Below are 13,469 nucleotides of genomic sequence, written 5' to 3'. Positions count from 1 at the left end.
TGCTATGAACATAGGGGTGCATGTATATTTTTGAATTATAGTTTTGTCTGGATATATGCCCAGGAGTGGGATTGCTGGGTCATATGGTAGTTCTATTTTTAATTTTTTAAGGAACCTCCATACTGTTCTCCAGAGTGGCTGCACCAATTTACATTCCCACCAACAGCGTAGGAGGGTTCCCTTTTCTTCACACCCTCTCTAGCATATATTATTTGTAGACTTTTTCATGATGGCTGTTCTGACTGGTGTGAGGGGATACCTCATTATAGTTTTGACTTGCATTTCTCTAATAATTAACGACGTTGAGCATCTTTTCATGTGCCCCTTGGCCATCTCTATGTCTTCTTTGGAGACATATCTATTTAGGTCTTCTGTGGGGTTCATATATTTTAAATTCATATGACTAAAAATATGTTCATCTTGGAAAAAGAAGTCATGAGAAGAAATTCACTCTTTCAGTTATTACAACTTATTTGAGACTCTAATAGCTAAAAAGTTTGGTGTTAGAGACTGTGACTCACCGAGTAATGGTTTCCAAAGATGCTCACACCCTCATGCACAGGGTGATTGTGTGAATACGTAGCTGACATGGCAAAAGAGACTTTGCTGATGTGATTGTAAATTAAGATTACAATCTCAAGATTGTAAATCTTGAGATGGAGAGATTATCCTGTGTTATGTGAGTGGACCCAGTGTAATCACAGGGCCCCTATAAGAGGGACGCAAGAGGGCTTTGGAAGACAGAGAATGTAACAAGACAGAGAGACGTGAACCTGCTAGGCTGCTGTGTCTGAAGACAGAGGAAGGGGGCCTCTAGCAGCCGGAGAGACGAGGAAAGAGACTCTCCCTGGGCCCTGTGGAGGAGCACAGCCTGTCAACCCAGTTTGGATATTTCTTATGTCCAGAACCGTAATATAATACGTTTGTGTTGTTTTAAGCCACTAAAGTTGTGGTGATTTGTTACAGCAGCAAGAGGAAACTAATACAGACTAGATAGCTCTGTGGAGTAAACTAAAAAATTTCCAATTCAAAATTTAGAATTTAGTATTTGAAGAAAAAAATTTACCAAACAGTTGTTTGTGTGTGTGTGTGTGTGTGTGTGTGTGTGTGTGTGTGTGTAATGGATTATTCAATAAGGTGATACTGAGACAACTGGAAAACCATTAAAAAGAATTACGCAGGATCCCTATTTCCTTACATCAGCATTATTTCCAGATGGGTCATAGATTTAAGTATTAAAAAAAAAATACTAAAAGTACTAGAAGAAAATATGGGTTTTCTTCTTTTGTCATTGTTGTTTATTTTGGTTTGAGGAAAATGCAAAACCTAGAAATGATACAGAAGAGATGAATAATAATAACTCACACATAGTTGGTGGATGCAATTGGTAATGAAGTTGGCAACATTTATCAAAATTAAACATGCCCATACACTTCAAGCCAGCGACTGTATTTCAAGAAATTTGTCTTAAAGAAATGCTTTTCTTATGTGCAAAGCTTTGTCGTGAAAATGTTCTTTACAGAGTTGTATATCATAGCAAAGAACCAGAAATGGCCTAAACACCCATTTATTAGAGAAGATTAAATACAGTGTGATACAGCCCTTAGAGAGAATGACATATATCCGTATATGTCATTAATGACATTTGTAAGTAAAATATAGTATGTATGGGAAAAAGACATTGTAGTTGGGGAAAAAAGATACTAAGCTTACAGATGCAGAGAAGATTCTGGAAGTATACATAAGAAGCTGTTAATAGTGCTTACCTTTGGAGAGTGGGACTGGGAGTAGGAGGAAGTCTTTGCTTTTAAAAATTTACATTTTAATGCATAGTTCTTGATACCAGGGATTGCTAATTGGGGTCTTCTCCTGCTATAGACAGGAAGGAAGGGAGGAAAGAAGAAAGAAAGAGAGAGGGAGGGAGGGAGTGGGGGGAGGAAGGAAGGAAGGAAAAGGGAAAGACTGAGAAAGAAAGAAAGCAGGAAAGAAAAGAAAGAAAGAAAGAAAAGAAGAAAGGAAGAAAGAAAAAAATTGCTGGCAAGAGAAGAGGGAGAGGGTCATATCGACAGAGTGACTAATCTGGGCCACCTTTCTCAGAGATACATGTAATTTTTAAAAATAAATACCTATTTTCAAAAGTACATTTAAGGGAGCCCTGTGACTAAAGGAAGCCCAAGCCATAGGATTCTGAACTTCTTGGGAAAATGCATGACACTTCTTCAAAGGTTTAAGTCTAAATTTGTTTGTCTTGTTTTGCTTTGCTTCAAGTTATGCCTGAAGACTCCAGACAGGAGAAAAGATGAAATTCCCCTTCATTGTCCAGCTAAGGCAGACAGATATCCAGTTAAGGCCACATGTCAGAAAGCAGGTGTCTGAAAGCCAGTGTACCTTGTATGTCCCACCTCACCTCACCAGCTTAGGCAACAAAGTTGAGTCACTTTAAGTCTTTCTTCCTTTTTTTTTTTTTTATTTGGTTGCACCGGGTCTTAGTTGCAGCAGGCAGGCTCCTTAGTTGTGGCATGCAAACTCTTAGTTGCGGCATGCATATGGGATCTAGTTCCCTGACCCGGGATTGAACCCGGGCCCCCTGCGGTGGGAGCGTTGGAGTCCCAACCACTGCACCACCAGGAAAGTCCCTTAAGTCGTGTGTTTTTAATGTTAAATTCATATCACTCTTGAGTTCTACCCAGCAAGCTGAGTCCAGCTTTCCTGTGGGGTTCTCCTCCTTGCAGATCCCCAGTGACCCAAGGGCTTATCATTCTTCCAAAGGGGTCCTCCCAAGTTGCTGATGTGGAGGCGGGGGTGGGGGGAGCACAGTGGCTGGTCAGTTGGCCACAAGACCTGGTTGAAGCTCCCTCCCTGCTGCCTTGTGGCTGCCAGAGGTCACCGCCACAGCCCAGACAGCCTGGCTTGGCTGCACAAGCTAGAACGAACGCCTTTTCCCTTCTGGCTATAGCTACCCAGGGTTGGGCGTCAATCACACAGTGCAAGGCCAGTCCTCTCTGCCAACACCCTCCAAGTGTGGACACAACCCTTGCTCTTAACTCTCCCAAAGCACAGCCAAGGGCAGGCACAGACAAAGGGAAAAAAATCAGGGCTTTCCTGGTGGCGCAGTGGTTGAGAGTCCACCTGCCGATGCAGGGGAAACGGGTTCGTGCCCTGGTCCGGGAAGATCCCACATGCCACGGAGCGGCTGGGCCCGTGAGCCATGGCCGCTGAGCCTGCACGTCCGGAGCCTGGGCTCTGCAACGGGAGAGGCCACAACAGTGAGAGGCCCGCGTACCGCAAAAAAAAAACAATCAGTTAAGAGCAGTGTCTGTCAATATCTAGTAATGTTTGAGGCCACTCTGAGCTGAAAAAAAAAATCTTGCCAACTCTCAATTTAAATTCTTTAGATTATGTTTCTTCATTTTGTGTAAATACAAGATTAGGTATAAAGTCCTTATTCTCATAGCCTTTCTACACCTATAAAATGACAACAATTTTGCACATTAACAAAATTAAAATTTCAATTAATGTTAGGTATGTAATGTAGATGAAATTTTGCTGAAATTAAATTGTTCTTTGTGATGAGACTATGAAACTCACTGCTATGGTATGGTGTTTTTTAAAATTTTTATTTTTATATTGAAGTATAGTTGATTTACACTGTTGTGTTAGTTTCAGGCATACAGCAAAATGATTTAGTTATACATATTCATATATCTATTCTTTTTCAGATTCTTTTCCCGTAGAGGTTATTACAGAGGATTGAATATAGTGCCTTACGCTATAGTGCCTACTTGGGCCTTACAGTGGGTCCTTGTTGTTTATCTATTTTATATATGGTAGTGTGTATATGTTAATCCCACCTCCTAATTTATCCCTCCACCCCACTGGTACGGGATTTTTTAGGCGAGCTTATAATTGACTTAATTATCCCAATATTCTGTATTTGAATTTCTGTGAAACTTTTGCACAGTGTGCCATGAGGACGCTTGACCTTCGTCTAGCTGGAAGGCTATCTCTACAAGGAGTATTCTATTTTTTTTCTCATTAGCCCAAGAAGGTTAAAATTATAGTTCTTGGTGCCAAGTACTAAATCAAGTGGCAGTGTTTGGTGACAAGGTGGTCATCAAAATGATCCAGAATAGGCATCTATTAATTTTTTAAAGGTTATAATTTAAATAAAAGCAAAAATGCACGCATTTTCAGAGAGAATTTGCAGAACGTACGATTCCGTTTATAGGAAATGTCCGAAGCAGGCAAATCCCTAGAGACAGAAAGTAGATTAGTGGTTATCAGTGGCTGGGGGAGGAGGGACTGGGGAGGGACTGCTAACGCGTATGGGGTTTCATTTTGGGGTGATGAAAGTGTTCTGCAATCAGGTAGTAGTGATGGCTGCACAACTTTGCAAATATACTAAAAAGCACTACAGTATGTCAGCTATATCTCACTTTTTAAAAAGTGACTTCACAGTTTTCCTAAAGAATAGTAGACAGATAGGAGGCTTCCATCCATTTACCTTAAATGATTCATCCTGTGCCGTTTCCCAAAGCAAAGGGTATCCCCCTCCTGTCCCTCCAAGGTTGAGACTCCAGCTATATTTATATTATAAGTGAGATTTCTATTTGTATGAAAGGTCACTGTGGTTTACGGATGAGGGTAGGAAGAAGGGGCTGAGGGAGAAGGTCTGGAGATAGGAAGGTTAGTTGGGGGACTAGTTACGAGGCTCTACAGGGCATCAACAAAGACAGATTCAGACCAGATGTGAATCGCTCAGAGACACAGCAGTTTACCAGGTTTGAAGCTGAGTAAGAGCCTGCTCTGTCTCAAGTACCTTCTCGAAATCCCACCAATTAAAGTTTTAAGCAGTTCATTCTTTCAACAAACTTTTTGGACACCAGGCAATGTCACTGTCATCAGGCATAAGAGGGACACAAAGACGGCCAAGACAGGGTCCTCACCTCCAGCAGCTCCCCATGGACAGCGGCAATAAGACCCACACGGGGATGAGGATCCTATATTTATTTTATTTTATTCATTGTTTCTGGCTGTGTTGGGTCTTCGTTGCTGCACGTGGGCTTTCTCTAGTTGCGGCGAGCGGGGGCCACTATTCTTTGTGGTGCGCGGGCTTCTCATTGCGGTGGCTTCTCTTGTTGCGGAGCTCGGGCTCTAGGCTCACAGGCTTCAGTAGTTGTGGCTCGCAGGCTCTAGAGCGCAGGCTCAGTAGTTGCGGCACACGGGCTTCGTTGCTCCGCGGCATGTGGGATCTTCCCGGACTAGGGCTCGAACCCGTGTCCCCTGCATTGACAGGCGGATTCTTAACTACTGCGCCACCAGGGAAGCCCGGGATCCTATAATAAAATGTAATAAAATGTGATAAGAAAAAGGGAGGTATAAACCTAGAAGTATCATGTCAGAGGAGGAAGAAATTCTTACTTCCGGTGGCAGTCCTCTGTGATCTGCGGTTGGCGGATGACTTGACTGTTGACAGGTGGAGATGAAGGGAAGAGCATTTCGGTAGAGGGAATAGCATGAACAAAGGCACAGAAAACGGAGAAGTAGAGGCAGGAAAGCCTGTCTGGGAAGGACGGATGAGCACGGGCTGGAACTAAGCTCTGGGAAGGAAAGTCATTCGAAGAGGTAAAGCAGAGCAATACGGACTGACAGGCTGTCTTCTTCAAATGGAAAAACTGAGCCGGGGTGCGAGGGAGAAGAGGCTCAATAGAAAATGCCGTCTTTCACACATTTGTACAAATTTGCAAGGTTTCATCTTGCAAAAACCACCCCTGATGAGTGAACAGGCCTTTTGTCGGCTTGGAGGGAAAGTGATTTTTGAAAGGACGTTTTAAGAAGGCCGGCCCTGGTGGGGTGCTGAAGCTAAGAGCGAGGAAGAGCACGAAGGTGGCACACGACAGGAAAGGGCTCAGACAAGAATGAATTTGGAAAGGAAATGTGACCGCCCCCAAATTCCCCCTGGCATCATTTCAGCTACCACCCAGCCCGCAGGCATCTGTCTCACCGCCAATACATTCGTACCATCAGTAAGATTTTAGAATGCACCTGGCTAAAAACCCCGGCTGGTAACACCCAGTTCATACGCGTGTTTAGAACGAAAGAATTCCACCTTTAAAAGCACACCGTTCCTGGCACACAGAGGCAACCAAACGTTTGTTTTAGAGATGAACGCTGTTTGTTCTTTGTTTCAGGGTCTATATTTAGGAGAGGAAATGATTCAAAACTGCATCCTAAACCTGTATCCTCTTTCAGCATTGAAGTGCGGACCACCTGGGGCCAAGAGGTCTGGTTTTCCTCTTCAAACTTGGGTTTTTGCCCCTCAGGTCAGTCGGTCCTGCGTGGGGGGGGCGGCGGAGGGGTTTCGCAGTTTCAGTGACCAACAGCCGCGGGGCCACGGGGTGGAGCCACGGCGCTCCGCCCCCTCCTCCAGCCCCTCCCACCTACCCAGGTCCCGCCTCCCTCGCACCTGCGCGTCCCCCGCGCTCCGGCTTGTGCAGCCGCTTCCAGCCCGCGCCGGCGGGAGGGGGCTCGGCCTCGCCTCTCGCGAGATCGCCTCCCGTGGCCGCCGCCGCTGCTCCCGGCCGCTGACTGGCGGCGTCTGCGCAGCCGCCATGTTCGGTTGCTATGCTGCGGCCTGGGAGACGGGGTGTGCTTGAGGGAGGAGGAGACGGCGGGGGGTGGGGGGCAGGGGGAGGAGGAGGAGGGAGGGGCCGAGCGCCCGTTGCACGCTCGCACACAAACGCTGCCCGGGATTGCTGTCCGCCCGCTCGCGCCGCGGTGTTCCGCTCCTCCTCCTCGCGGCCCCACATTGTTCTCTCAGGACGCCGGCGTCCCCGGGCCGCCTTCTCCGCGGCCCCACTGCGGGGCTGGATTAGCTCGTCCCCGCAGGGAGGTGCGGGAGCGCGCGGCAGCCCCGCAGTATGAGGTGGTGCCGGCGGCTCGGGGCCGTGGCGCGGCCGCTGCGGCGCCGGCTGCTGGGCGGGCGCTGAGGGAGCCCCGGGGGCGGCGCGGCCGGGCCTCCAGGCTTTTCTTCTGCAGCCGGGAGGACGCGGCTGGGGCACGAAGGTAAGAGGCTCTGGGTCCCCGCCGGCGGCCGGCCCTGCGTGGCGCGCGAGGCTGGTACCTGCGGCCGGATCTCAGGGGAAGAGGATGCTTTTTGCCCCCTCCCTTTCTTCGAGGGGCCTCTGCTCTCCGACCTCCTGCGGGTTTTGGTTGCAGTCTTTGTTGTGGGGCAGCCGGGGGAGAGGGGATGGAATGTTCCAGGGCCCCTAAACTCGAGGTGAGGTTTTAGAGTCTTCTGAGTTTTCCATTGCTGGTAGGATTCTTTTTTTTTTTTTTTTTTAATTGGCTCGTTTGAGCGCTTCCTGCACGGACATACCGTCCCTACCCTTGAAGTTTTAAAAAACCTTTTATGATTCTGCCGGTGCATACTTGTATTTAGGCATCTGCAGTTGAGCCAGAAGGAAAAGTTGAGGACGTGCGGATGCGTGTCTCATGGTTGCCTTAAGATGAAGCGGTTTACAGTGGCACGCGTGCGTGTACGACGGTTCTGGGGAACTTAGAAAGGGAGACTTTATGCCTGCGAGGCGTTAGACAGCGAACCACGGTGGACCAGTGCGATGTGTAGGATTTTCAAGCGCCTTTTCTAGGACAACCGGTACGTCTGCAATATACCAACTGCTTTTAGAGTCAGAGGTTGGAGTAATATTGGGTTGATGTGACCGGATCTCGGGCCCAGTTGAAACAGGACAGTTTAAGCCGTGTTTATGGAGAAGAAAAAAACCAAAAAGCCAAAGTATCCGACTTGTATAGGATGGTTTGCGTAAAAAGAAGACTGGAACAGGAAAGCCAGGGCATTTTTTATCCGGATTTATATACTTCTCATTTTTTTAAGGGGGGGGAGGAGATGACCTTAAAATAAATGATTACTCAAATCCCAAAAGGTGCTTAATGGAATAGAGCTAAATATTCGAGTTAAATCTTGAATTTGAGAAATTCAATCTACAGATTTTTTTTAAAAGGCTTTTTGTAAGCAAAAGTTTGTTCTCTGTACAAAGCTTTATTACTAACTCATAACAAAAGAGTGCGATCACTTTGTGGATCCCACCATTTTTTGTCAGAATAAATTTATGCTCCAGTTACCGCAAAAGCCATTTTTATGTCTCTCTTTTTATGGCACACATATCTCTGTCACCGTTTTTCACTGAAACATGTGCATGGTCCCACAATATCATGATCTTGAGTGGTTTATAAGAAGAGAAACATGGTCTTTTTTTTGTATATGGGAATATTTGTGATTTAGCTAATCTGTTTCGGACATTTGGCAAGAGATTTGAAAACACAAGGAGCCATCACTCTTTTGTAGTTTTATTAATATTCATCGAGTAGGTTAAAGTTTAAGTTAGAAAAATCACAGGTTCCTCCAAAGTAGCAATGGATGAGGTTGTGGCTTTCTTATTGCCTCTAACCTGCTTAGATTCTAGGCTGTGGGTATTGAATTGTTTAAACCTTGTGGGTTTTTTTCTTATCTTCTAATTGAATATCTTTAAAAATGTCCCTAATAACTTTGTTACTTTAAATCTGTGACACCCAATTTCTAATTTAGGCTAGTCATAAAACCAGCATTGATTGAACACACTTGCTAAAAATACTTTCTGGGTCAGATGTACTTAGGATGCAGCCTCAGGAAAATTCAGTTGAACTGTTCTACTGTGACCAATGTACATTTCATTATTATAGAAGTACTTTAAAAAAATTATAGACTCTCACAATTAGATTTCATCAGTTCAGGCATAGAAGCCTAACTTTAATGTATAAAGTACTTCATGTGGGATAGTAATAAAAACTTTTTAAATGCTTTTTTTTTTTTAACTTATGTGACCCTCGTAGACTTCTTAAGCTCTGATTTGTATACTTGAAATATTTTAGTTTTGTCTGCTAAACATAATCAATTTGTATTTTAGTGTGACAATACAGTGTGCAGTGTTATCTATTTAGTATTTGTTTATGACTTATTCTGAGCTCTTTAAGGGGGGCCGTCTGTGGTCATGTTTTTGAGCAAATTATCTTTAAGGAACAAAGTAAGAATGCCAGATAATTTCAAGGAGACGCTTTTATTAATTGTTATTGAGAGGACTCCCTCCTACCCTCCCCCCTTCCCCACCCCCCAAATTTATATGGTCAGTTTTAAACAACAAGGAAGCTTTAAGAATATGGAGAAATCTTGTTTGGTGGATGTTTAAAGACAAATGTTTTAAAGCTGTCCTTTAATTGTTAGTTATTAGGAATGTAAAATTAGTGACCTCACTACAAATGGCAAGTCTGTGTGACTTAATGTGGCTAAGCATGAATTGTTGCTCCTAAATAAAATTTAGTATTGGCAGAAACTCACTGGTTCCAAACTGAGTTAAATTTTGTTGTTTTTCTGGGTAATAACATGCATGTTATGAAGTAGTTTATGCTGTAGTCTAGATTTGTCAAATTAGTTTACTGCGTTAAGCTGTGAAGCCTTGAAGATTGGTTTAGCATTCTGGAAATCCTTTTTATTGTTTGCCAGAAAAATACTGTAGGAGGAAGGTGTTATTTCTTCATTTAATATTCAGTTCGTAGCCCAGATGGTGAGAAGGAATATAGTGAAGTATTGTAGGATCTTCTCTAGTGGTGTGGAAGTATGGTACCTAGGAGCAGTGCAATTTATTTCTTTAACTTTGCATGATCAGTCAGTACAATCATATTTAAAATAGGATGGGAAATGAGAGGGGAAAATTATTACATTCTCCTCCATTTCATTAGAGGCAGTTTCCCCCCCACCCCGTTCATTCTTCATGTCATTATTCCTGAGCAGAAACGCTGGAAGAGAGGTGCAAGTATTTGGTGGGAACAGAATGAAAATTAGGTACTGTGGATTACCTTGCCGGGAAGATATTAATTTGGGTGAGTTATTGTGCTTGTATGTTTTAACAAGGAGGTTTTATAGAGGAGTAGGAAGAGAAAAGGATCCAGAGGGATGTGTTTATTGTCTGTTACGTGCCAGACAATGTAAAGGGGCTTTTCATGTTATCCCACATAATCATCAAGTACACTATGTGAGGTAAGTATTATTAATCCCCTACTCCCCCTCCCCTCCCCCAAATGGGGGCCAAGGGAAATTAAATAACTTGTCTAGGATCCCACTGCTAGTAAGTAGAATTCAAGCTAGGTCTGTCTGACTCTGAAGCTTATTCATTAGATCATGCTGTCCAGTTAAACTTTCTGCAGTGGTGGCAGTACTCTTATTTGGCATTGTCAGATGTGGTAGCCATTAACCACGTGTGGCATGGAGCACTGGAAATGTGACTGTCGTGCCTGACGACCTGAATTTTACTTTATTTTATTTTTTAAAATTTTATTTTAGTTTATTTTTTTAGGCTGCATTGGGTCTTCATTGCTGCACGTGGGCTTTCTCTAGTTGCATCGAGCGGGGGCTACTCTTCGTTGCGGTGCTCGGGCTTCTCATTGCGGTGGCTTCTCTTGTTGCAGAGCACGGACTCTAGGCGTGCGGGCTTCAGTTGTTGCAGCACACGGGTTCAGTAGTTGCGGCACAGGGGCCCTAGAGCGCGTGGGCTCAGTAGTTGCAGCGCGTGGGCTCTAGGGCGCATGGGCTTCAGTAGCTGTGGCGTGCGGGCTCAGGAGTGTGGCTTGCGGGCTCTAGAGCGCAGGCTCAGTAGTTGTGGCTTGCAGGCTCTAGAGCTCAGGCTCAGTAGTTGTGGCGCACGGCTTAGTTGCTCTGCGGTATGTGGGATCTTCCCGGACCAGGGCTCGAACCCGTGTTCCCTGCATTGGCAGGCAGATTCTTAACCACTGCGCCACCAAGGAAGTCCCCGGACTTGAATTTTAAATTGTATTTAATTTTAATCAGTTTAAATTGAAATAACCAGATGTTACTAGTAGCTATAATATTGGACAGCACAACTTTAGATCTTTAGATCTTGCTGCCTAGAAAATCTTAAGTTTTTTTTTTTTCTTTCTTTCCAAGCTGCGCCATGCAGCTTGTGAGATATCAGTTCCCCTGCCAGGGATTGAACCCATGCCCCCTGCAGTGGAAGGGCAGAGTCCTAACCACTGGACCACCAGGGAATTCCCGATAATCTGAGTTTTGATATTGAATCTGCCGCTGGCTCGTATATGACATTAGGCAAGTTACTTAGTTCATGAGCCTCAACTTGATCCCTTGTGAAAATGAAGAAGAGGTTATCACTAAAAGATTATCTCCAGCATCCCTTCTTACTCTAAAGTTCTATGATTCTTATTAAAATGTACAGTAGCGTTTAATATTTGCAAGCATTATATCTGAAGGTCCCCTTCTCCTTACACTCCTTATATAAAGACTTTTGTTTGTTTAGTCAGTTTCTCTTTTTGAAAAGTGTGTGTATTGATATAAAGCACACATAAAGGATAATGGATTATTTTCCCCCCAATTGTTTGGCGAAAACATTGTGTAACCAAAGGCAGTACTTGACCTTGGAACAAAGTTTGAATCTTTAAAGATCTTATTTTCAGCATGCCACTTACCATTTGAGAATATATTACAGTTCCCTGTTGCTTATCAATTGATTCCAAACTTGTTTGCTTGTCCTTAAAAGTTTTTTACCAACTTCATCTCACTAACCCTGCTTCTCATTTTTACTTAAGAAGAAAGCATTCTTTTTCTTCCCCTTCTGCCCTTGTTTCTTCAGTTTAAACATTCCTGTCTCCAATCCATATGCCTCTTCTTTAAGTCTTCCAGAGAATTCACCTTTTTTCTGGAAGAATGCTGCTTAATCCAGTCATAATGATCAGCTTTTGAATACTGGTAATAAGTACCCTGGTGCTAATATATGATTGCTTAGATGTAGTTAGTTGAGTTTGTACTTTTTAAGTTTTTATATGTTACCTACTGTGTGTCCTTAATGAACATGTAAAGAAATTAAAAATGGGGGTTGTTTCTTTTGTAGTGCCTTACGAATTTAGTCCATTGCTCAGCAATTCTGCTTTTAAAAAGTTGCTAATAAAAAAATTATAAATACTGTAACAACATTCACCCTTAATCACTACTCTAAAAGACATTTTTGTTTCCTTCCAGGCCATTGTCCTGTTGTATTTTTTTTGTAAAGTTGTATGGTAGAGATAACAATTTTGAGTTTAATATATTGGAAACATTGTATTGTAGAGGAAGAGCAATGTAGGGAAAAGGTGACAGACTTGGGGTTGGAATCTGGTCTCAAAAACCTTGGACGAACTGTTTAACCTCTGTGCTTACTTTCTTGTCTATGAAATTAGGATAATACTACTTGCCCTTGAATTGTTGTGAGGATTAGGATAATATATATAAAGCATCCAGCATTATTCTTTATTTTTTCATTTTTAAAAAAAATATTTATTATTTGTTTTGGTTATGCCCTGTCTTAGTTGTAGCACACAGGATCTTTGTTGCGGCATGCAGGCTTCTTAGCTGTGGCATGCAGACTTCTTAGTTGAGGCATGTGGGATTTAGTTCCCCGGCCAGAGATCGAACCTGGGCCCCCTGCGTTGGGAGCGCGGTCTTAACCACTGGACCACTAGGGAAGTCCCCCAGCGTTATTCTTTAAATAGAAGAGATGATCAATGAATGGCAACTGGTATTATTTTCCCATCATCATGAATATAATTTAAACAATTGCTTAGATAGTCAGGTGATTTATCAATCAGGTGATTTAGTCATTTACCTCTTGTTAAATATTTTGGTTGTTCCTAAAGTTTCCACTGTTATAATCTGCAGTGAATACCTTTGTGCTTACAGCTTGTTTGTAGGTTTGTTTCCTCAGTCTAAAACTCTACGACTAGGATAATAGTTTGAGTATTTCTGTGCCAAGTCTCTCACAGAACAGTGGGTATTCTTGTTTAGGAAAAGATGCTAGTTTTATTATAAGATTATACTTCATTGTTTTAGTTAATGTATTTTGAAAATTTTGGTTTACTGGGGAATGATATAGTGAACATTGATTTGTGTGTTAATTAAACAGACATTTGAATGTCTGTTACAGGGATCACTGGTATACCGGTAAATAAGAAATGATTCTTGTCCTTGAGCTCAAATTCTAGGGTGGTAACATATGTCAACAAACAGTTACAGTTCAGAATGACAAGTGTAATAAGATCTGGGGAAAGGAGAAGTGGCATTTGAGCGATGTCTTGAAGGATGAGTTGGAATTGATCTCTGGGTATAGAGAACAGCAATTGCAAAAAGACAAGTATGAAAGGATGCATAGTGTGTTTAGAGAAGTGGTCTGTCTATGAGATGCATGTTGGTGTCTGATTTTGTGTGTGAATACAAATACAGATTTGTGAATCTGTGTGCTTGTATATGTGTGTTGACTGTGGTGGGAGATAAAACCTTGCGAGGGTCCTTGTTTGGTCTGTGGGCGCAGTCGTATTAAGACCTTTAGAATAGAGCTTCCCAACTGGGGTGCCCT

At 43.2% G+C, this 13,469-nt stretch overlaps 1 protein-coding gene across 6 annotated transcripts in view; it reads left to right on the top strand.

The window, feature by feature from the left end:
* The first annotated feature begins 6,715 nt into the window (after window positions 1–6,715).
* The window catches only part of PTPN4 (protein tyrosine phosphatase non-receptor type 4), a 178,315-nt gene continuing 171,561 nt past the window's right edge, over window positions 6,716–13,469 (top strand). For 4 of the 6 annotated variants that reach the window (XM_019932323.3, XM_019932322.3, XM_073807865.1 and 1 more), the window contains exon 1: window positions 6,717–7,065. The gene's annotated coding sequence lies outside the window, so the exon portion shown is untranslated. Of the gene's footprint in view, window positions 7,066–13,469 lie in introns of all 6 variants that reach the window. The other 2 variants (XM_019932320.3, XM_019932319.3) reach the window with 1 other exon arrangement.

This window comes from Tursiops truncatus, chromosome 7 (genome assembly GCF_011762595.2).
Source record: "Tursiops truncatus isolate mTurTru1 chromosome 7, mTurTru1.mat.Y, whole genome shotgun sequence".
Classification (NCBI taxonomy): Eukaryota; Metazoa; Chordata; class Mammalia; order Artiodactyla; family Delphinidae; genus Tursiops; species Tursiops truncatus.
Note: the sequence above shows the minus strand (reverse complement) of the source record. Positions and strands in the feature narration are given on the sequence as shown.